The sequence below is a fragment of the Hibiscus syriacus genome, unplaced genomic scaffold (assembly GCF_006381635.1).
Source record: "Hibiscus syriacus cultivar Baekdansim isolate YM2019G1 unplaced genomic scaffold, ASM638163v2 tig00111582_pilon, whole genome shotgun sequence".
Lineage (NCBI taxonomy): Eukaryota > Viridiplantae > Streptophyta > Magnoliopsida > Malvales > Malvaceae > Hibiscus > Hibiscus syriacus.
The window spans coordinates 13,098,421-13,124,879 of record NW_024063126.1 but is presented as its reverse complement, the minus strand read 5'-3'; the positions used below and the strand labels follow the sequence as shown (position 1 = coordinate 13,124,879).

Sequence of the window (26,459 nt, the reverse complement as noted above, 5' to 3'; positions counted from 1 at the left end):
TCTGCTGCTATTTTTCTCATTTCATTCCTTTCATGAAGTCTGGCAAAAGAGACTAGTGGTGGAATTCATGTATTAAATTATAATTATGATATCTATTGCAAATATTATCTTATAATTATAATTATGAATGTTGCAGATATTAATGCATAATAATTATCATAGTCATGGTTTGTTTCTCAACAGAGTTTTTTTTATTACGGACATTATAGTATGATTCAATGATCTTAAAAACTATTATAATACTTTTGCTAAAAAAACTAGTATTGTGTTACATTACAATCAAATTTCGGCTACTAGTATACCGTGTGCCCATTTCTACCTTCATGCAACTCGGAGACCTCATCTATGGCTTACCAACTTGCAGGCTCTTTAGCCTTCTCTTCAAGTCTTTCCTGCAAACAAAAATCGAATATCAGAAATAAGAAAAATACTTCGATACGTAAAATGGATACGAAAGATATCGAGAGAAAAAAAAAAGAACCATAAAAGAGTAGCTTTACCCCACAAAACTCTATCGATATTTGAAGTAGATAGCAATCCTCTATTCTCTTCGGCTCTCCTCAAAAGATATAGCATTACCATATCTACTGCCCCATAGGGCAAGTACTTTCTCACTCGAAACCCCGCGTTTCTCAAACCATACGGCAAAGCGTCCGACATTCCATATAACTAAGAAAATTCCAGCTTCGGGTTCCCCGTTGAATCCTGAGATTCCACGCTTTCAATGCCGCTTGTTTCCCCGACTGAAGATTATGTGTTGCGAGAACAACCGCATCATTCCCGTTAGCGATCCTCTCGAGCATGAAAGAAGCACATTCGTCGTAACACGAATGCGTCCCTGTTCTCGTGGATCGGCGAATTGTACCCCAATTCCGAAGCCGCTCTCGTTTCGCTCGACATATAAGCACCTCTCACGAGTTTAAACCCATAGGAATCCCGAGGTTTTCGGCCGTTTTGGACGCCATAAACAGCATCTCCTGGCATCTTTCAAGTACGCTTGGATGGTGCCGTAGACGATGGCGTTATCATCCTTGTTGTACATGATCGCCGAAGAGTAGGTGAAATAATCAATGGCGGGTTGTAACGACGTGTTCTCGGCATCGATCCTTAACGGAACATTTAGGTCGACGCATTTTTGGCAGAGCCTTCGGAGTAGCTTGTGGGCCGATTCGAGGTCTCGTTCCTCTTGCGGTGTTAATGGTTCGGGTTCTCTGATTGTGTGGTAAAGAGGGCTCGTGTTGGTGAAAATTGGGAGAGTGTTGAGTTTCCACGGGGTAGTGAAAGATGGGTCTTTGTATTGCCATCGGAGTAAGTCGCTGACTCTTCTTAGGAGGCTTATGGGACATATTGCTGTAATCTTTGCAATCACAGAGCTTACCTGTACAACATAATTGATTGAAGATAACATAAATAGAGTTCAATATTATAAATCTATAATATTAAATTTTTATTACTAAATATATTTAATTATCTAATTTTTTTTTATTAAAATATATGTTTAACGTTTTTAAAATTATCATTTTAAAGTCAATTTCATTACTACCATTAAAAATTTCGTTAAAAATCAATCAATCAATTGATATTCACTACCATTATCTAATTTTCATTTCCTTTAATTTTTATATTTGTTTCTAAATTTTCCCATTTTTTTCGCAAAACACTTCAGAATTCATAAAACCACCTCAAATCTTTAAAACCCTAATTTCCTATTAAGTTTAAAGATTTAGAGGATTGAGGTGACAATAAAAAAGATGATAAGTAGTGGGAGTTTAATGATGGTTGAGTGGGAATCAATGACGGTAGTGATGACCGACGATAGTAATTAACTTTGGAATTAAGTATTAAGAGGGTTGAAGCGACGATAAGGGGATGATCGACAATGAAATTCAATGACGGGTGAACATACGTTCAACAACGACGATGGCAACCGACTGCGGTAATGGGCTTTGTGATTAGGGATTTGACTAATAGAGATTTAGAAATTTAAAGTTGAGATCCAGGGATTTAAGTTTAAAAATTTAGAGAAATGGAGCAATAATAAGGGAGATGGCCGATAATGAAGATCCAATGATGGACAGACCAATGTTTCAATGATAGAAGTGGCTGGCGTTAATGACAATGGACTTCAGGATTAGAGATTTTAATTTTATTTTAATTTTTTTTAAAATATTTTTTAAAAAAATTAAAATTTTTAATTTTTGTATTTCAAATAAATTTATTAAAAATTTATAAATGCTATATATGTCCTACTTTTAAGTGATTGCTTTTTTTAACTGTCATGATAAAATTAACCTTTAAATAATAAATATAAAAATATTTTACGTCTATTTTGACGGGAAGAATCTTTAGACATCTAAAGTAAAAAAGAAAGAAAGAAAGAAAGAAGGTAAAGTACATAAATAGTCTCCTGACTATATAATACTGCTTTTTTGAGTCTCCAACTATTAAAAGTTACAAAATAGCCTTCTGATTAGAGAAAGTTGTTTTGTTAAGTCCTTCGACTGTTAAAAGTTACAAAATGGTCACCTGACTATTTATTATGCTTCAAACTAGTCCTTTTATGTTAAAAATTAACAGTAGTCTAAGCTAAATGTTCACATGTTGACTTAGATATGATAAAATCTGATCTCATAATCTCAAATGACTATCATATATCTCAGTCAACATATTAACATCAAATTCAAACGATAGTTAATCTTTTAACATAAAATGACTAGTTTGGAACATAATAAATAATCAAGTGGCCATTTTGTAACTTTTAATAATCAAGGGACTCAACAAAGAACCTCCCTATACTCAAGGGATCATTTTGTAACTTTTAATAATCGGAAGACTCAACAAAATATTATCCTATAGTCAGAGTATTATTTGTGTACTTTACCCAAAGAAGTATATTTTAGATATTTATTTTTTAATTAAGAGAAAATAACCTCAGTGACCAAAAATGCCTTATAATATACGATTTTAACCAACTTTTTTTGGATTTGCCAAAATGACCAACTAAATCGCAATGCGATCGATAATTCGCAACGCGATCTCCGGTATTACAAATCAGTTTCCAGATTCGCAACGCGAACTTCGACTATCGCATTGCGATTTACATATTCGCATTGCGATAGTCCAAGTTCGCATTGCGATAGTCGAAGTTCGCGTTGCGATTTTCCAAATTCGTTGCGATAGTCGAAGTTCGCGTTGCGATTTATTCCAAATTCGTTGCGATAGTCCAAGTTCGCGTTGCGATTTATTCCAAGTTCGTGTTGCGATTTATTCCACGACCACGACCACGACCACGACCCGACCCGACCCGAGACGAGACGAGACGAGACGAGACGGACGGCGGCGGCGACGGCGCGCGAGAGTCCCCTTGTTCTCTATCACTCAACAAGGAAGTGGGAAAGCCAAGCCTTAAATACCATTCCCAATAGTGTTTTCAATACTACGTGGGATTGAGCATTACCAAAACTTGTTCCCAATACTATGTGGGATTGAGCCTTAAATAGTGATATTATTTTTGAATGTTTTGCTTAAAATTGCAATAATCGCGATTGATTGTAGATTGACTTTTAATTATGACATATTTAATCGTATAATACTAATGCAATTGGTTGTTGATTCAATTGTTTTAAGGTGCATGATTGTTAATTGTTTCCTGAATAATCACATTGAATTGGAAACAAGTGTTGGTAATGCTCAATCCCACATAGTATTGGAAACACTATTGGGAATGGTATTTAAGGCTTGGCTTTCACACTTCCTTGTTGAGTGATAGAGAACAAGGGGGACTCTCGCGCGCCGTCGCTGCCGCCGTCCGTCTCGTCTCGTCTCAAGTCGTGGTCGTGGTAATACGTGTCTTCGACACGTCCGCGCGAATACTATCTTTTTAGAGAAAATTCTTAAGAAACAAATGCAATACCACCAGTCGTTGCGAATTTGGAATAAATCGCAACGCGAACTTGGACTATCGCAACGAATTTGGAATAAATCGCAACGCGAACTTTGACTATCGCAACGAATTTGGAAAATCGCAACGCGAACTTCGACTATCGCAACGCGAACTTGGACTATCGCAACGAATTTGGAATAAATCGCAACGCGAACTTGGACTATAGCAACGAATTTGGAATAAATCGCAACGCGAACTTCGACTATCGCAACGAACTTGGACTATCGAAACGAATTTGGAAAATCGCAACGCGAACTTCGACTATCGCAACACGAACTTGGACTATCGCAATGCGATAGTCGAAGTTCGCGTTGCGAATCTGGAAACTGATTTGCGATATCGGAGATCGCGTTGTGAATTATCGATCGCATTGCGATTTAGTTGGTCATTTTGGCAAATACAAAAAAAGTTGGTTAAAATCGTATATTATAAGGCATTTTTGGTCACTGAAGTTATTTTCTCTTTAATTAAACTTAATATTAATTATTAACGATAGGGCATCAAATTAGTTCCCAATTAAAATATATCTAAATAATACTAATAAAATTTAAAATATAAATAAGATTTCATTGTTAAAGTAAAAGATAAAAAAATGATGAAAAAATCTTACCGAAGACGGTGGAAGGACATGGAGAATTGGACGCTGCGAATAAAGCCTACCAAATTCCGATCGCAGTCATCATTATCGCTTGTATGCTCAACGGCGTAAACGAGCATCCCTCGCTAACCGAATTCGTGTATCTTTTTCACGCACTCCCCGGCCTTCTCCGTCGTCTCGCCGGCGCAAAAATCCCAAACATCGTATGTTTAACCGTTTTCAATATGACATCACGTACTAAAACTGTTTCCAAGATCCTTGAATTCATAACATGTCGAAACGGTACCCGCCGCTTTTTAGGGTTTTCTCAGGGATCAATCCAACTTAATTTTGAGAAATATCAGGTTTTAAAATGGACTAATTTGGAGTTGTCAATCGACATTTGGATTAGGTAAGTCCAATACCTAAAAATACATTTTAAAATAATTTTAAGAAAAATAATTTTAAAAGATAAAAATTTGATATGCGTTTAACTAAATATTCATTTTTGAAAAGGGTTCGGGGGTTAGTTACGTATGGAGAATGATTAGCACCCCCACGACGCCCAAAAATTGGTACTTAAATGATTATACGCCATCTAAATATTAAAATTGGCAAATTCGAATAACATTTAAATTATGATACTAAAAAAATAAAAATGGGATATTATTTTATACGAATAATCCTTAGCAACACACTCCTTGTCAGTTAAGGCGTGCTTCTATAAATTACTTGAGTAAAATAATACTTAAAAATATTATAATTAGCAACAAGTAACAAATATGTAAATAAATGATTAAAATAATAAATATGTTAAGTTTAGTGATTAAATTATAAAACTGACAAAGATAAAGGCAATAATAGAAAATAAGTCATATTATAGGCACTACAATTGTAAATAAACCAATAATAATATGCAGAATTAAAAATATTAAAATTCGAGGATTAAATTGTAAAACAAACAAAATGTAATGACCATAAATAGAAAAATCACGTAATTTAGATACTGGCAGTGTAATTTAACCATAAATAAATTTTAGGATCGAAATGGAAATTAATAAAATCTAAGGACTAAATCAGATATTTTACACAAAAAGATATACATATGGTTAGTGACTAAAGTAGAAATAAAATAAAATTCGAAAGCCAAATTAAAATACATAGAAATCAATTTCCAGTGACTAAATTATAAAGTTTACAAAGTATAGGGATTGCAAAAAGGGTTTTACCATACATTAAATACACAAGTAATCCCTCCTCAAAACGACGTCGTTCGGGGAGGGTATTTATACCCATTAAACCGGCCCTTGGGCCTTATTTCTCATTTTTCATTTCTGCTAAGAGAGAGAAGCACTCGGTTCTCTCTAGAATTCCCTCGTCAGAGGAAAGGTCGGCCACCGCTGGCCTTCGGCATTCTTCGTCGCCGTCCACGACGATCAGAGTTCAAAAAACAACCCTGAATCAAAGCCTTTTTTCCCTGAACCTAGATACACCTTTATTTTGTCCTAAAAGCTCCTAGATCGCCCTAGATCTGAACAAAACTGAAGGTTTTACCTCAGTTTAAACAACAGTCTCCATTGACGTTCGGCTACTACGGTGACAGCGAGATAAGTTTCTTCTCTTCTCTACTTGTTTTTGGTTTGCTGTAATGATTTGGTTACTTGGTTGCTCTCTCTTTTTTCCTATTTTATATTTTTTTTCTTTTTCTTCTTCTTTCTAATGGATCTCTGTTGGTGTTCTCTTCTTTGTATGTTTGGGGTTCTTTATATAGGATCCCAGAGTGACTCTTTCGAACCAGTCAAAGGGATGGGCTCCCTCTGAGTCATTGGGCTATGGCGGTGAATAGAGGCGGCGCCGATTTCTAACTGGGTGCATTTAAAGCACCTAGATCTCTTGGATCTGGCTGGTGGTCTTCAACGGCGACGATTCATGTGGAAATGGCTTAGAGGAGCTTCTGCCGGCGACAGCTAGAGATAGCCCTAGGGTTTAGAATCTATCACATCCAACCTGAGGGTTAAGCATTGAGATAGAAACCCTAAATAGATTTAAAGCTTCAAGTTTAAATTTTGAGCCTGGACAAGTTATGGGCTTGGATCGGGTTTGGGCCTCCAGGTTGTGATGTATTTGAGCTCTTGCTTTTGTTGTTAATTAGGCCCCAGGTTTGTATTTGGCCTGTAAAAATAATTAATTAATAATAATAATAATATAATAAATGGGACAAAAACTACTGTCTACAACTGCCCCTCTTTACTTATTCTTGTGTCAATAATAATAGGGCAAAGACTAAAAGATAATGAGTTTTTGTCAAGTTAACTTCATGCTTAATGGGAAATTTGCTCCACTCTTCTTTAAGGGAGATAAGATTCAAGAAATATTTGGAAAACGTATCTGCTTCACTCTTCTTTCAGGGAGATAAGACTCGAGATATCTTTGAAAAACAGATATGCTCCACTCTTCTTTAAGGGAGATAAGATCCAAGGGAAAATGGATCTGCTCCACTTTTCTCTCAGGGAGATATGACTCAAGAGATGCTTGTAAAACAGATATGCTTCACTCTTCTTTCAGGGAGATAAGATCCAATGGAAGGCGAATCTGATCCACTCTTCTTTCAGGGATATAAGACTTGAGAAATCTTTGGAAAACGGATTTGCTCCACTCTTCTTTCAGGGAGATAAGATCCAAGGGAAGACGAATATGCTCCACTCTTTTTTCAGAAAGATAAGACTCGATAAATATTTGTAAAACAGATCTACTCAACTCTTCTTTCAGGGAGGTAAGATCCAAGGGAAGACGAATCTGCTCCACTCTTCTCTCAAGGAGATAAGACGCGAGAAATCTTTAGAAAACGGATCTTCTCCTCGCTTCTTTTAGGGAGATAAGATCCAAGGGAAGACGAATATGCTCCACTATTCTTTCAGGGAGATAAAACTCGAGAGATCTTTGTAAAATGAATATACTCCACTCTTCTTTCAGGGAGATAAGATCCAAGGGAAGAAGAATTTGTTCCGCTCTTCTTTCAGGGAGATAAGACTTGAGAAATCTTTGGAAAACGAATTTGCTTCACTCTTCTTTCAAGGAGATAAGATCCAAGGGAAAACAAATCTGCTCCACTCTTTTTCAAGGAGATAAGACTCGAGAAATCTTTGGAAAACGGATATGCTTCACTATTCTTTCAAGGAGATAAGATCAAAGGGAAGATGAATATGTTTCAGGGAGATAAAACTAGAGAAATCTTTGTAAAATGAATCTTCTCTACTCTTCTTTCAGGGAGATAAGATCCAAGGGAAGACGAATCTGCTCCACTATTTCTTCAGGGAGATAAGATTCTAGAAATCTTTGTAAAACGGATCTGCTCCACTCTTCTTTTAGGGAGATAAAATCCAAGGGAAGATGAATCTACTCCACTTTTCTTTCAGGGAGATAAGATTCGAGAAATCTTTGTAAAACAGATCTACTCCACTCTTCTTTCAAGGAGATAAGATCCAAGGGAAGACGAATCTGCTCCACTCTTCTTTCAGGGAGATAAAGTTTGAGAAATCTTTGTAAAACGAATCTGCTCCACTCTTTTTTCAGGGAGATACGATCCAAGGGAAGACAAATCTGCTCCACTCTTCTTTCAGGGAGATATGATTCAAGAAATCTTTGTAAAACGAATATGCTCCACTGTTCTTTTAGGGAGATAAGATCCAAGGGAAGACGAATTTGCTCAACTCTTCTTTCTATGAGATAAGATTCGAGAAATATTTGTAAAACGGATATGCTCCACTGTTCTTTTAGGGAGATAAAATCCAAGGGAAGACGAATATTCTCCTCTCCTCTTTCAAGGAGATAAGATCTAAGGAAATATGAATATGCTCCACTCTTATTTCAAGGAGATAAGATTCGAGAAATCTTTGTAAAATGGATATGCTCTACTCTTCTTTCAGGGAGATAAGTTTCGAGAAATCTTTGTAAAAACAGATCTGCTCCACTATTCTTTCAGGGAGATAAGATCCATGGGAAGACGAATCTTCTTCACTATTCTTTCAGGGAGATAAGACTTGAGAAATCTTTGTAAAACAGATATGATCCATTCTTCTTTCAGGGAGATAAGATCCAAGGTAAGACGAATATGCTCCACTCTTCTTTCAGGGAGATAAGACTCGAAATTGATTTGCTTCACTACTCTTCCATGGAGACCAAATATGAAATAAGATGAATTTGTTCCACTACTCTTCCGTGGAGATAAGGGATTGACTCCTCTTTGCGATGGAGTCAGGAATAGTAAAAGGTTGACTTCTCTTCACGAGGAAGTCAAGTATTGACTCTATTAGGGAGTCAGGGATAACAAAAATTTACTTCTCTTCACAAGGAAGTCAAATATTGACTCTACTGGGGAGTCAGTGATAACAAATGTTTATTTTTCTTCACGAGGAAGTTAAGAATTGACTCTACTGGAGAGTAAGGGATAACAAAGGTTTACTTCTCTTTTCGAGGAAGCCAAGTACTGACTTTACTGGGGAGTCAGGGATAACAAAGGTTGACTTCTCTTCACGAGGAAGTCAAAGATTAACTCTACTGGGGAGTCAGAAATAACAAAGAATGACTTCTCTTCACGAGGAAGTCAATGATTAACTCTACTGGGGAGTCAGAAATAACAAAGAATTACTTCTCTTCACGATGAAGTCAATGATTAACTTTACTAAGGAGTCAGAAATAACAAAGGTCAACTTCTCTTCACGAGGAAGTCAAGGATTAACTCTAGGAAACAAGATTGAGTTTCCTAGAAAACATGTTCCCATAAAGCCACGATTAAAGTCTCTAGGTAAACTATCTTAAGATAGACAAAAATTTCTCAAAACATATACACTATTATGAGAATGATTAAAATGTATGTATGAAATGATGTATGATGCAATGAAAAATTCATGTATCATATATGAATGCATATTTTCTTGATCCGTGAAGAAAATGGTTGCACAAGTAATCTTCATTCTTTTCCTGATTAAGTCATCCCCACCAGTGTGTACTTTCGTAAGTCCTGAGATGTATCAATTTCTTTTTACCCCTAGCAAATTTTTGCCCCTGATAAGATTGGCTTTCTTTACTTGAACTTGTGTAGAAATCCAATAAAGCTTTTATCTTTGAAAGGAGGATCTACCATCTTGGGAAAACAGTGTATGTTCTAATTTGACTCTTGAAACATATCAAAGGGAGATTCTATCCTAATTTCTTTCATGTATCCACATCTAGTCGGATCTCGAACAAGGTTATTTATACCACATCATGCCGAGAGGTTTAACAACAACCCATCATTCAATCTTGGTTGACTCTACTAGTTTCTTACTGTTAAAAAAATTCCAGCACCCCTTCTATGGAAAGAAATTTTTCACCATTTCTTACTTTTAACCTCATGAGTTGTAGAAGGCAACCTTCATCTTGGGATAAAAAATGGAAACACCACATGATCGCAACATTAGTCCAACACCATAGTTATTTGGTTTGTAAAACATTTGACAACACATTCATCATTTCCTGTGGCTTTTGCCTAGATTTTTCAACTGAATTTCTTCACATGGTGTTCAGAGCTTTTGTATGGTGTTATATGGACACCAAAGAACAAAGCTCAGTGGGAATACAAGTGGGATGCTTTGGCTTACCTGCATTAATGCATATGAAACCACCAGAGTAATGCAACTGTATGATGGACAAAATAATCATATATGGTAAGCTCCACTGTCACTGTTTCACCATTTTCATTTTTCACACCTTTCTATCTCATTGGAAATATTTGCTCAATTCAATGATCTTATATTCTTGGATGATATGGGCCTTAAAAAATGCCCCAACATTCTAAGTTGTAAGGCTTACTCTCAATGTCTGTTTGATTTGAATCTTATGATCCCTGCGAGGTCTGGTTTTGGTAATGCCCCAATGTGGGTACTCGTGGCTCTCTTCGTGCCCAAATCTCTTAATCTTGAATGTTCTCATTCTAGTGTCACTAAATAACAGTGTTGTCAAATAGTTTGAGGGTTTTTTATTTATGTGGCCACAGACACTTAAGAAGTGATCAATTCTTCTAACAGAAATGTCTTGCATTTTTTATATGATCTGAGATATATGCCCCTTCCGAATGAGGCGACCATCTTCTTCTTAACTGGTCGTACTCTTGCATTTTTTCTATACACTGGGATATGTGCCCCTTTCGAACAGGGCGATCATCTATTTCAAGGACCTTTTGTATTTGAATCTGTCCTGTTTAAAAATGTTTTTCTCATTTTATTTTATTTTAGAAATCAAAGAATAAAATAATTTGGTAAAGTATTACTCCTTAATTTAGGCTCGCAATTGAATCAAAACATAAACATGAATTCAAAGAATAGCAAAAGAATCAACAACTCTTTAATGTTTTCAAAGTTATAACTCTTTGACAAGTATCAAAATTAATGAGTTGGGTTTCAGGTTAGATTTCCTATTTTCTAAGGTTTTAGTCATCAAATATGTATTTTCATCCTTAGTACTTGTGAACATTACACCATGCCTTTCTTTCTTGGCTTGGTATTTTAACCGAATGTGGAAAAAATGACACAACTAGCATATTCAATTACTAGACTTTCTAGAACCCTTCTATTTCAGTTCTTTGAAATCTTCCATTTGTTCAAGCTTTGTAAATTCCTCTAACAAAGGCAGTGCAAAAATATCGGTCTAAAAACAAAATTCCTGAGTGCTTGTGTGAGATTGACTATAATAAGTGTTCCTTAACTTCTTTAGTCCATCTTACCGAAACTCCTTATTTGATAAATTCGATCTAATGGTCCATTGTTAGGCTAGCTGAATTCAACTTTATTGTAAATATATATATTATAATCACCTTTATCAGGCTAGCTAAATCTTATCCATAAAGCCAAGGAGTAGGCTAGCTAAATCTTATCCATAAAGCCAGGGTGTTTAACCAATTGCTCTAGAGGGACAACTTAAGCTTTATTATATATATTATAATCACCTTTATCAGGCTAGCTGAATCTTATCCATAAAGTCGGGGCGTTTAACTAATTGCTCTAGAGGGACAATTTAAGCTTTATTGTATACATATAATATTATATTCCTGGTATCCAGATTCAATTTCTTAAGCTTGTTAAGAAGAACCTGTTATAGTTCAGATGTTGAAAGTAAGAAAATCTCATATTTAGAGTTCAATTTCGAAGCAACTGACCTAAACTAGATTCACCTACTCGACTATTCCATCTATGAAGATTATGATCATCATTGAATGTCCTTAACAAAAGTTTAGTCTAGTCGGTTTTGCAATGTCATACGCAAGAGATTCCCCATGTTGTCTGCTCCTATGCATATCTGAATACCAAGCCTCTTGTTCATTTCCTTATAAAAGGAAAAAGCTATATTTGTAAGAGAATGGTATGGTGCTTGAGTGTATTTTCTGGGGTAAGGTCGAGGGTCCTTGTTTTATCAATTTTTAATTCAGTTGGTATTCAAAGAACTGCAAGATTGCAAAATTGATTCAATGTTTATCATCTTTAAAGAGTAACACAATTTTTTTTAAATAACCTTACTAAAAGGTTGAGAAAGGAAAAAAAACAAATTCAAACAAGATATTGCAAATGGAAGATACAACTGTGGTAGATAACGACTTCCACTTGTTTATTCAAAATGCCCCATTATTCCTAAAACGTTGGGTGTGTCATCGACTAGGGTCTTTTTCCTTATTTGCTCCCAATCTCTTGATCATTTCTCGTGTCAATATTCCCTTTGTCGATGAGCTTTTCTATTTCCTTTAACAGTGACCTACAATTCCCCGTAGAATGCCCAAATACCCCCAAGTGGAAATCACAAACACTAACTTGATCATAACTATAAGCAGAAGGGTTTGGTGACATTTTCATTGGCCTCGATGTAATGTATTAACCTTTAATCAAATGAGGGTACATATCTGATATAGAATTTTGGAATACCTCCAAAGAATTTCTCGATCGTGAGACTTTCTTTGGTCGGTCCGAATGACTAATTACTCTTTTTTTTTGCGGTTACAGGGGTTTTGGATGTGATATTCATTCAGATCATCAACTTTCACTTTTTGATCGGTTGGGATTTTGAAAGTGACCTTTAAGTTTCTTTCGATGATTGTATTTTTAATTAACTCTCCACTTGTCACAAAATGCTCGAAGTCATTCGTCGAATTTGCCAGCATTAACTTAAAGAAAGGAGCTGGAAGGGAATCGTGAAACATATATGATATTTCTTCTTCTAACATGGGAGGTTGAACTTGTTCTGCCACTCCTCTCCATCTTAAGGCATAATCTTTAAAACTTTCATTTACTTTCATCCTTATTCCTTGAAGATCCTTATTCCCAAAAAAGCATCAGCTAGATCGACTCATCTCTTGATCTGCTTACTGTTCAAATGGTTATACCATACTACCGCTGGCCCAACGAGACTATCATAGAAGAAGTGAACTAGTAAATTATCGACATTTAGGTACCCTTTCATTTTTATACAAAATATTCTCAGGTGGATTAGAAGACAACTGGTGCCATCATATTTCTCAAAATTAGGAATCCTAAATTCATGTGGGATAACCAAATCTGGAACTAAGCTGAGCTCTCTTGATTCTAGTTCTTTGTGGGAGGTATTAACACCTTTTATAGTTCCAATTACTTCATCCTCAGCAGATTTTTGGTAAAATCCCACTTCTTTATCTATCAACCTTTTCTTCTATGGTTGGAAGTTGGGCCCAAATTTAGATCCAAAAATAATTCTCCTTGGTGATGATAGTTTTGTCCTGGTTCTGAACACATATTGCAGCTGTGATTGGTGTAGTATTCACCAGGCCCTCTAAACTGCCCAAAGCCCCACTTTCCCTCAGGAAATCTGATATAGGTGTTTGAGGTGTCTTCAGGGTTACATCTTCCCAATTCATTCTTAAACCTATGGGACAGGCTCGAATTACATCCATGGGAGCCCTTTTACTTTGATTTTCTTTCCCATTTTCTTACGCCCTATATTCTTCACAGGATTTGACTATATTAATCTCTATTGAGGGAACAATTTTTGAGCATTAAACTTTAACCTCTTTTTGTTCTACCTTACACCATTGAATTGTTTACTCTAAAGGATTCTAGAACTTTCCCTCAGGGTTGCTAGGAACCTTAGCTGAACAATCTGGGGCTCTAGTTCGATTTATCCAAGGAATCTCCTTATAGGTCCACTTCTCATTCGGAGGCCACTGTGGCTGAACTTATAGCAGTGCAATTAATTCGGCTATGAGCATTTTTTAATGCAATTTTTCAAGTGGAAAGTGGAAGGGAGGGAACTGAAAACCCTGCACTTTCTTTTTCTTCTCATCTAATCCCCCTGACGAGAGACTACTTAGTGATGACTTTAGAGATAGAACTTGGTTATCTTGATTGGATGATAGCGAAGGGTTAGAATATCTAATCATGAGAGATTGATCCTTCTTAGCTTTCTTGATAAGCATTCAACCATTTTCTATGCCCCTTCTCTTTGAGTAAAGATTATCTCTCACAAGGAACATTTATCTCTCATTACTTCTTCATTCATTATTGGTACAGTGGGACTTTCTACGACCACATCTGATTTTTGGAGCTGGATTAAGATATCATACTTTTTAATAAGTCCTCAATCACCTGTCACTATCATTTCGGCTCCACCACTAACATTCATAATCCTATCCAAATCCTTTACAATGAGATCCTCTAGTGGCTTCTCTACAACATTCACCATGTCCATTAATTTGGTCATTTGTTCTCTTGATTCATTTTGGAAGTTTTTTGCTTGATCGATCATTTTTTGTTGGGTCTTTACGAGTTGTTCCTGAATTCTCTTGATCCTACCAACACGTGCTAATATCTCATTCATTGCTTTATATTTTTCCAGAAACACGCCCCTGGAATTTGTGTTAGCTTTCAAAAACTCTGCTACAATATCCTTTACGAGTTACTCTCATGTTTTCATGATTGATGTATGTAAAAATTGCGAATACAAATATATATGCCAAATACTAATGCATAAGGTGTCAATTCCATATGTGTCCACCATAGAACAACCTTCATTTAAACAACAAGATTTCATTACACCAGGTAGTCAAAATATATTTGTGATTCTTCATTTCTTCATTTCCTTGAGTTGTACCCTTCATGGAATCTAACATTGCACCCAAAGTTGTTGGTGTACTTTTTCACATTTGATAACGCTTGAGGTCCTTAAATTATTTATGGTTGAATCTTGAGATCTCCATTTTTACTTCCAATGTGAAGTGGTTTTCATGATTGTATCTATATATTGAGAAAACATCTTGGCATTTGCGTCTTTAAAGGAAGTCTTCAATCAGCTTCAAATTTCTTCATTCATCGGATGTCTTTTTTCATGGATCATTAGAACATCTTTGGATCTCCTAATTTGTACTACATGGCTAAGAATTTCTTGTCTCATTATGAACAACCTTCTTATTTAGTCAATAACTTGTGGATTAACACCTTTGGATGATATGAAGATACAAATGCAATAAAATCAAAATAAAATAAACACACAAAAAATGGGTTAATACACATAAGATAAATAATAAGATAGTAAGTACCATAATCACTGAATAAAACCTACCCTCACAGGTTGACTACCCATACATGGTATGATAAATCCCTACCCAAACATTATTTATTATAAAAAAAAGAAACAACCCTATCCGATGTAATCTAGTTCACATATTTGTTTGAAAAATAAACCTAAACGCATGATTTCTAGTTCACATGCTTTTACAAAACACATAAATAGATTCGAGGAAAAAGAGTAAATTTCCCCTACATACAGAAATTTTGTATAAAATGGGCAAAAATTTGGTACTGCTAACAGGGTACTCAAATTGTCTTTTGCTGATGCCCCTTAAGCCTGCTAGACCCTCGATCCTAACCCATTATAGGTTTAAATGGATTGAGTTCAATTCAAGAGGATTTATTTCCCCATGTCCCTGCGAGGAAACTCAATGTTTCACTTGTAAACATGAGGCATATACATCCTAGAGGTTACTTGCTAAAGCTTATACGGAGAAAAATAATTTTTCTCACATAAGCGTAGCGTTTACCCCTACCTAACGGGATAGAGCACTATTAGAAGGCTCTCGATATCAAAAAGCTTTAGTGTGTGAGGGGAAACTCACAATCTTTTTCCTCGAACCCAAAACAATCAACCTAAAAAGGGTTAAATCTGAAACTCAAAACTAATCATATTAGTATAACTAAAAAATTGTGATGTGATGTAAACAAAAATATCATTCATATTTGCCATTTTCAACTAAAAAGATGATGTATAATCAATTATAGCTTGACTCTCTAAAAAAGTCCAGTGGAGTCGTCAAGCTGTCGAAATGCTCCCCGCGTTTTAGGGCTTTCTCGGGGATCATCCAACTTAATTTTGGGAACATGTCAGGTTTTAAAATAGAAAAATTTGGAGTCGCCAATCAACATTTGGGTTAGGTAAGCCGAATACCTAAAATACATTTTAAAATATTTTAAGAAAAAAAAATTAAAAGATAAAAATTTGATATGCGTTTGACCAGAGATTCATTTTTGAAAAAGGTTCGGGAGTCGGTTACGTGTGGGAAGGATTAGCACCCCCATAACGCCTAAAATTGGTACTCAAACGATTATACATAATCTAAATATTAAAATTGACAAATTCAAATAACGTTTAAATTATGATACTAAAAAATAAAAATGAGATATTATTTAATACGAATAATCCTTAGCAACACACTCCTTGTCAATTAAGGCATGCTTCTATAAATTACTAGAGTAAAATAACACTTAAAAATATTATAATTAGCAACAAGTAACAAATATGTAAATAAATGATTAAAATAATAAATATGTTAAGTTTAGTGATTAAATTATAAAACTAACAAAGATAAAGGTAATAATAGAAATAATCCATATTATAGATGCTACAATTATAAATAAACCAATAATAATATTCAGAATTAAAAATATTAAAATTCGGGGATTAAATTGCAAAACAAACAAAATGTAATGACCATAAATAGAAAAATCATGAAATCTAGGTACTGACAGTGTAGTTTAATCATAAATAAATTTTAGGATCGAAATGGAAATTAATAAAATCTAAGGACTAAATCGGATATTTTACTCAAAACAGATATACATATGGTTAGTGACTAAAATAGAAATAAATTAAGTTTAAAAGCCAAATTAAAATACATAGAAATCAATTTCCAGTAACTAAATTGTAAAGTTTACAAAGTATAGCGACTGCGAGAAGGGTTTTACCATACACTAAATACGCAAGTAATCCCTTCCCAAAACGACGTCGTTCGGGAGGGTATTTATACCCATTAAACTGGCCCTTAAGGGCCTTATTTCTCATTTTTCCTTTATATTTCTCTCTCTAAGAGAGAGAAGCTCTCGATTATCTCTAAAATTCCCTTGTCGAAGGGAAAGCCAACCACCGTTGCCGGCATTCTTTGTCGCCGTCCACGATGGCTGAAGTTTAGAAAACCCCGAATCAAAGTCCTTTTCCCCTGAACCTAGATCCGCCTTTATTTTGTCCTAAAAGGTCATAGATCACCCTAGATCTAAACAAAATTGAAGGTTTTACCTCGGTTTAAACAATGGTCTCCGTCGATGTTCGGCTACTACGGCGATAGCGGGGTAAGTTTATTATCTTCTCATCTCGTTTTTGGTTTGCTGTAATGATTTGGTTACTAGGTTGCTCTCTCTCTTTCTCTATTTTATATTTTCTTCTTTTTTTCTTATTTCCAATTGATATCTATCAGTGTCTTCTTCTTTATAGGTTTGGGGTTCTTTATATAGGAACCCAGAGTGCCTCTCTCGAACATGTCACAGGGATGGGCTCCTTCTAAGTCACCGGGCTATGGCGGTGAATAGAGGCGCCGCCGATATTTAGCTGGGTCCATTTAATGCACCAAGATCTCCCGGATCTGGCCAGTGGTCTTCAACGGAGGCGGTTCACGTGGCAATGGCTAAGATGAGCTTCTGTCGGCGGCGAGTGGAGATAGCCCTAGGGATATGATGAAACCCTAGGGTTTCTGGAATCATCCGGACCATTATGGATAGTTTGATCTATCACAGACCAACGACTGAGGGTTGAGCGACGATTGAGATGGGGTTTAAAAACTCCAACAAGAACCCTAAATGAGTTTAGGGCTTGAAGTTTGAATTCTGGGCTTGGACAGGTTATGGGCCTCCGAATTGTGATGTATTTGGGCTCCTGCTTTTGTTGTTAATTGGGCCCCAAGTTTGTATTTGGCCTATAATAATAATTATTTAATAATAATAATATAATAATAATAATAATAATAATAATAAATGGGACAAAAACTACTGTAACATAACCCACATCCCAAAATAGAAAAACGTCTCGTTCGTAGCCAACCCTAGGGTGACTGAGGAACGTAAAAGCTTCAATGTCGAAACAGAAGCAAAAAGCTTCCGGTGGTCATCAAGGTCCACGTTCCTTGGTGCATCCGGTTCAGGTTTCGATGACTATGAACCGACGGTAATAGAGGAGGAAAAGACGGTGTTGGGACGTCGGTTGAAGAGACGAAGAGTAGTAGTCGATAACCTTTTGGTCATAGAAGGGTTGATGGCTATTTTACTAGGAACAAAAAAAAAGAAAATTATGCGGTGAAATGTGAGAAACAAGATGGATAATATATTATAAACAAAATCATTGTCTTCATTAAGGTTTCCAAAAACACCGTGTTGTTTAAGATTTTACGCATGTTGGAGGATGAGAGTTTCATGGAATTTATGAACAATTATTGCTAGAAATTTGAGCGAATGATTCTCATCAAGAGATCCGTAGAAATTGGGGGACAATAGATTTGATTTAGTGGATATATTTGATTTGATTCTTAGATATACTCAACTTAACATTACTTTCCAATCCCTACTGTCGTACTGTCGTAACCGTTTTTCGGCGGGAACAATCGTTTAATTATTTTAAAAACAGTTTTGAATTTAGATTTGGGAAAATGGACGTTTTGAATTGATTTGGAATAAATCGAAAAGAGTCACCATCGACTTTTGGGTTAGGTAGGTCGAATACCTAAAATCGTCTTTTAAAAAACAATTTTAAGAAAAATCATTTTTTAAGAAAAAGTTGGTCTGCGTTTACCAAAGATTCGATTAAAACAGGTTCGTGAGTCGGTTACGCGTGGGGAAGGATTAGCACCCTACAACGCCCAAAATTAGTAATGTTTCGCTTACACGTTGTCGTAAATGGTAGAAATTCTGAATTGAATATAAAGTTAAAACATGATCCATTTGTTGAAATTTAATTAATTTACTTCAGATTAATAATTTAAAGAAAATAAATAAAATAAAATAAGTAGTTAAACTTATAAGAACCAAAATAATTAGAACAAAAACTTAAAGGGTTAATAAACCAAAAAAATAAAAAAATTATAAACATTAAATAACACAAATACTAAAATGAAAATAATCCAAAAATGAAATTTAGAACTAAAGTGCAACAAATCAAAAACTTGAAGGCTAAATCACAATTAAACCAAATTAAAACAAGGACTAAAACGATATATTTACAAACATCATAGTCAAATAATAATATCAAAAATACACAAATACGTTAAATCAATATGTAATATTTATAAATATGCACAAAGTCAAATATTAACATAACATGTAATAATGTCGAGTTATGCACATGAAAATAACATACAATATTAATTAAAAGATGCTTGTACCTAATTTATATATCAAAATGAATAAAACTATATATGTAATTTATAAACAATAAAAAACTAATAATAACTAAATATTGTTAAGAAAATATACACACACATTCTAATAATAACATACAAAAGAAATAAACATTAAATATATACATGCTAATCACGTTAACCAAATTCAAATCAAGCTTAAGGTGATGGTCTAGATTTTTCAAGGAAGATGTGGGAAGCTCCAAAAGGTTAGGTTTTGCATTATTATATAAATAATATTGTAAAACATGAATTCAAAGCATGGGTTATTAATGCCAATTTCATAAACAAACAATAATGCAACAAAAGTCAAAAGTTAATAATTAACATTCAATTAATATATACATATAGGCTAACATGCGAAAATTAATGATAAAAATGATAATTGAATTAACAAATAATATATGCAAAATTATCCTACAATATGACCTTTAATATTAAAATTATACATATTTTCATAACTAAAAATATATACTATATACATAGTAATATTTAATGAACAAATATGATTTAAATAACAAATAAAAAATAACATAACAACTTACAAGTTTCAGAAAATAATTATATTTATTAAAATGAGGATTAAGTAATATTAAATAAAACTTTACTACCTTAAATATAAACAAAATAATTGAAATAGACTAAAACTTAGAATAAACCATAAACACACGAAGGACTAAAAAGAAACATGCGAAAAATTGAAGTTAAATGTTTAAATATAATAATACTGCTTGGGACTGAAATTGAGTGCACATAAAATAAAGGAACAAAATTATAAACATGTAAACATTGATTTGATGACATAAATGAATTGAAAATAAAAATATGATGACCCTAATATAAATAACCCTAAACATTATAACTAAAACCGAAATCTGAAAAATAACAAAATCAGGACAAATACAAAAAACTAAATTTGAAAACAATCCTTATTAGTGACTAAAGTGAAAATATGCTATTAAAGATGATTCTACCTCTAAGTTTCGGTGGCTAAGTGATAATTAATCCTAAATTTTAATATATAACCTAAATATATAAATTTTAACCTAAACTAAAGCATAACATGTTATTCTAACTCTTCTCCCTCTCCATACCATGCGGCACCAATCTTCCATTCTCAAGAACGAAACCTCAAAAGTCCGACAAACTACAGCCGGCCACCATATTTTGGTGGCCACTCCACACTCCGACTACCGACAGAGGCGACCTATGAGGCCAGACCCTAAACTAACCACCTCAATTCCCTCTCTAGAACTTCACTAGATAAACCGTAGGCACTAAACGAACACCCATAACAAATGAAAGCTTCGACCCCTCAATTCGGTAACAACCCAAGACCGGCGAGACTCCGACACTGCTTTAACCTCGACAAAGAATCCAACTCAAGGCTAAGGTAATACTACTCCTATTTCCCTGTTTATTTGTTAATAATAATAATAGCACACAAAAACAAATTAAAAAAACAAAAGAAATTTTAGAATACCTTGAAACAAAACAATAGTTATATTGCCTTTTCTGATTTTGAATTATGCAATTACACACTTGTTTTTCTTTTTTTGTTACAATGAATCCCCTGGTATGTTGAAGAACCGACCCCTACAATTGTTTTCACTCGATTTTTTATCCCCTGTTAATGAAAACACTCTCGTTGTTCTTCCCCTTGTGTTGGTGAGTTGTTTTCTGGTTCACTTCTGGTTGATGCTTCCCCCCGAATGGTTGCAATAAACCCCTTTTATCGTTGAAATTCCCTTCGTTCTTATCTCCATTGTATTCACCGAATCCCCTTGTCATCTTCTTCATTTTTCTTTGTTATTTGGTGAAATATTGACAGGTTTAGGTATTGACTTTGGCTCAATTTTCTGTTGATTTTTCTTTTGTTTGTGTTGGATTGTAACAAAGCTTTGGTGGCTGCTTGATTAGCGGCGACTCATACGCGCGGAAGGGAACACAGTGAAGCACACATGCATCTCTAGTGACTGGTGGGTCGGATTCGGACTTGGTTAGGGTCTGAGCCGATTCAAGTTGATTTTATGGGCTTCGAGATTTGTTGTAATCTGAGTTTGTAAATTGGATCTGCAAATGTAAATTAATAAATAATAATAATAATAATAATATTTTAATAATTATAATATTTTTTAAGTCCGATCAAAAACGGGTGTCTACACCTACAATTAAGATTTATGTGTAATTTAGTAGAATAGATCAAATGCCAGATTCGACTCTAGTTTATTTGACATAGAATTCAATTCGATTCAATTCAAAAAAAATTAGGTTTCACTTGTGATATCTATTAAAATGAAACATTCATACGTTACATTTTACTTTTGTTTAATGGTGTCCGATGTAATATCTATTAAAAAAAATCAAATATTAATTACGTACGACCATATCTTTAGCACTTTTCACTGTTCATCTTGACACCGTTCTATATTGGTCTAGGGTAGTTTATATGTGTGGTAGCCTAATTTAAGGTGATTTTCAATTTAAATTTTTATACAAATTTATAACATTTTTTTGTTACAATCGAAAAGTTACATTAAGAGAGATTTAAAGTTTACAACCGAAAAAGTTATACAAATTTTCGATTATAACATTTTCCATTATAATATTAATATAATAAAGTTTTAATGACATCAAACTAAGCACTTGATGGGAGAACGACATTTTATTTTACGACTATATAACTTGATGGGTTTTATTCAGTAGTGATTTTGAAATTCTTAAACATAATTGTATTAAAACCCATGATTTCATGCACTGCTATTGGAATTAATATAAGGGTAAACTACTCCAATTATCACTAATGTTTGGGTAAGTTTTCATTTTCACCACTGATGTTTCAAAAGTTGCAAATCGATCATTAACGTTATCGTTTGTTACAAAATTATCACTCGTTGTTAACAGGCGTGACGGAAAACACACGTGGCCTGTTAACAGCAGTTAACATTCTTACATGGATGGTAATTTGATCCTAGTTTTAATGAATTAAAATATATATTTTTTAATTCTTATAAATAATGATATATTTTTATACAAAATAATTAAATATTTTTTTAGTTATAAAAAAATCAACATTGATAAATATTGAATTATTTTTCAATTTTTCATTTATCCATTCAACAAATATATAAATATTTTTTACTATTTTATAATATATAAAAAATAAAAATGAGTATTGTTAATCAAATTTATATATAATTTTATTTTTAATTAAATGTCAACCCAACTCAACCATAAACAAATTTATTACGAGTGAGAATATGTGATCAACGGTAGGTAGGCGGAAGATTATCATTGAGTTCAGTTGATGTTGTTGAAATAGACTTGATAAATTTAAACACTCTTTTGAAAAAAAATATTTAAAATACGAACAAGCGCAAGAGAAAAGATTTTATTTAACGTGAATGGTTAAAATACTTAAACATTTGATATTTTAAATACAAATATAAAATTGAAATTATAAAATGAAATCAATACAAATATATGAATGGATCAAATTTCTTAACAAGATCCGATAATTTTAATAACGTCAAACAAAAAGTTAAAAAGAAACATGTGTTATGAGTTGAATAGTTAGGAATTAGTTTGCTGTTATACAGTTAGTTAGATATGGCTATGAGTTATGATATGTGTTTGATTAGTGCTTCAATTTCCTCTTAAACTTATTAATACGATGATAATTTTAACCATTCAATTATTTTCTAACTTTTATTTTGGTCTAAATTAATATTAATATAATATCGCACTATTAATATAATATAACATATCATATTAAAATATTAATATAATATATCACATCATATAAATAATAATAATAAAATAATATGTCATTGTAGAAGGATCAAAGCAAAAGCAATTATAAGGCTGAGTGATTAAATTGAATATTTTTAAATGTAAGTGACCAAAATAAGAGTGATGAATAGTATAGGATAAATTTTTGGTCATAAGGAGGCGCTGATGGCATAAGACTTATAGCTGAAGGAAGAAGAAATTTAGCTTTATCTGCTATAGTACAGGGCTGCAAAAGCAAGTTGGTCCCGAGTATTGTTAGTTCGATTTAATTTGAAAAGTTTATAACTGAGTTTGACTTGATTTAAAAACTCATGTGCTTAAAATTACCAATCTCGCGAGCTTAAAATTTTCAAGTTTGACTTGAGCTCGGAAAATCTTTAACTTGAAACATTTTAAGACTTAGCTCAATTAAATCTCAAACTCGAACATGAATCTTAAGTACAAGAAAGACTCATATTGTATTTTTTAAAATAACATAAAAATATTAATATTGTTAATAATTTAATTTTATAAAATAGAATAATTTAATACATTATTTTTCGAGTTGCTCGTGAGCTTTTTGAGTCAGATATCAAGTAGTTCGCTTTGGCTCATTAAGAGTTTGAATTTAATTCAAGCTCGAATCTAATATTAATCGAATTTTAACTGAATTAATTTTGAATAATTTATGATCTATTTTGTCTCATTTACACCTTAGGTTATACTATAGAAATTAATGGCATTTGGCATGCAACAAAAAAACTATCATTATATATATTCATTATATTTTTATTTTGCTACAGCTGGTTGAAATTATATGGCATGCAGTATCACTGCTTCTTTTTATTATTTTTCATTTCAACCAGAAAGAACAATGATGCCAGCAAATTGTGGTCCAAGCATGCTTAAAATTATCTCCTTCATCAAAGGAGTAAATGTAGAGGTTACATGTAGAAGTATATATATATATTAATTAGGTTCAATTAAATTCTTTCTACAGTTCAGGTTGGTGTATATGTATTTTTTTTTTACTTTTTTTACTTATATAACTGTTAAATTAAAGGTAAAAATAATTTTTGTAACTTCAATTTGAAATAAGAAAAAAATAAATAAATATTTATAAATTTATATAAAACTAATATTAAATCATTCTAAAAATAGATTTATAGTATTTAGTTATAATAAAAATATAAATTTTAAATTATTTTAAAAAAAATTATATTCTCTTAAAAAATATATCATTATTTATAAGAATTAAAAATAAATATATTTTAATTTATTAAAACTAGGATCAAATTGAAAGAATGTATATTTTAATTTTAATCTATTTGTGTAATTATTTACTAAAGAGAATTTTATCTTCTTGGAAGATCACAACTAAATAAATTCAAAGATTTCAACCATCGATCTATTCAGGTACGCATTCGTAAATCTAGTTTATTTTATTCTTGATGGTTTGGTTCTAACAAGTGGTATCATCGCCTTGTCATGTTGAATCATTTGAGAATTCATTGATTTATTTTCTTGATTGATTATTTTTTGAGTTTAGATTTTTCGTACGAATAAAGGTATATTGAATTTAGGGTTATTTGTTTTTTCGCATGGTTTTAAAGTTTTCAATTATGTGTATGTTACGATAACCCTGTGGATTCCATGGAATATTGGCGGACAGTCATGGGATAATGGTTTAAAATTTTAAGATTCACATGTTGCAATTGGGGTGAATCATGAATGATGGCGTAAGTTGGATAGCATCATTAACTTTGATAAATATCTTTAATTACTTTAGATGTTTAGATCTAATTTTAACATTTTTTTTATTGGAAAACTTTTATTTTTGGTGGATTTAAAACTGCTGTCTAAGTCAGATTATGTGTGATGACGGTGGATCTTGAATCGTACATTATTTGAATGGAATTCTATAAGGGAATAAGGTGACGTCTTTCTGGCTTTTAAGATTGTATTTATTGATCTTATTATTATTATTTTTTGTCAATCTTTAATGTTTATGAGTTACACCATAAGAGATTATTACTTTAATAAGTTGCTTAATGGGATACCTATGTTGCTTATGATAATAAGTTCTTTTATGTATTTGGTTTTGGTTCCTTGTATCATGTTTAGTTTAATTTGGTGAATACATGATTAAGAAATTGTTGATGAATAGTCAAAGATTAAAGTTTTTGGTTTTTTAAAGGTATCACGTAGACATTCTTATTTCGGGTTATCGAATATAAAAATACATGTTGCTAATGTTATGGATTATGGAATATACGTTTGGCATTTATATATTCTATTCGGTTTGGTTATAGATTTAATTCACTGGTATGTACTTTGACATTGTCTTTTGGTTAAATATATATTATTTTTAATTTGTTTTGTCTTTGGTAATTTAATTTATAAAGTTATGAATTAAATGAATGTTTAAGAAAATTTTTCAGAAACAATCAAAACTTGAGTTTCCGATTTTTTTATAGCACCATTTATGAAATCTTATTTCGGGTTATTTAGGAAACTGTTGTGCAATAAGAAATTTCAGTTTTGACCTTTGATTGTTATAGAAATATTAAATTTGAATATTGATATTTATTTTGAGACGATTTAATCAAAGCATTAAGTCTTTAAAATGACATCTACTGTGAAAAATATTTTAGTTTTAAAATATGAAGGTTATGTATATGAACTTAGGATATGTTAAATTTGATCGGCCTAAAGGAAGATTAATAGTTGACATAATCTCATGTACAACTTTGGTAATAAACATGTTATAATTATTCAGTTTGATGTGTGAGTAATAAATCACTCCAAAAGAAGATTTTGCTCGACATGTTCTTATTATTAATGTTTAGTTACCACATTAGATATCACTTAAGGTGAATATTTTGTCTAAAGATGAAATATTAATTGATAATATTTATATGGTTTTATCTATATTGTTAATGTAATGTATATATTCAATTCAATTTGATGAAAATTTAGGTTTTGATTTTTGGTTATTAGAATATATATATTGAGACAAATTAATTAATATTTTGGCTAGGTCTAAAATTTTGGTAGATTAGTTGAAACAAATTGCCGCCAAAGTGACATCTTTTTTGTAGACTAATTTATTCGAAATATCAAGATGATTTTTTGTTTCTTGTAATGCATGCGTTTATTAATTAACCCAAAGGAAAGTTAATATTTGGTCGGATTTCAAGCGGCACCTGCGATAATAATATGAGACAATTATAAGGTATTTTATGTGAGCATTACACTAGTCTAAAGATTGGTCTATTGTTTGACATAACTTATTGTCAATGTTTGATTACTACAACAAGAGTACGTTTACAGATAATATTGTTGTCCAAAGACTTGATATTGATGTAGTGTTTGGTATCTTGTGATGGGAATTAGCCATT

The 26,459-nt window shown here is 32.9% G+C and overlaps 1 pseudogene; it reads right to left on the bottom strand.

Annotated features, from left to right (window-relative positions):
• Positions 1 to 268: 268 nt before the first annotated feature.
• Positions 269 to 18,288, bottom strand: LOC120165479 (annotated as a pseudogene).
• Between the last annotated feature and the right edge of the window lie 8,171 nt (positions 18,289 to 26,459).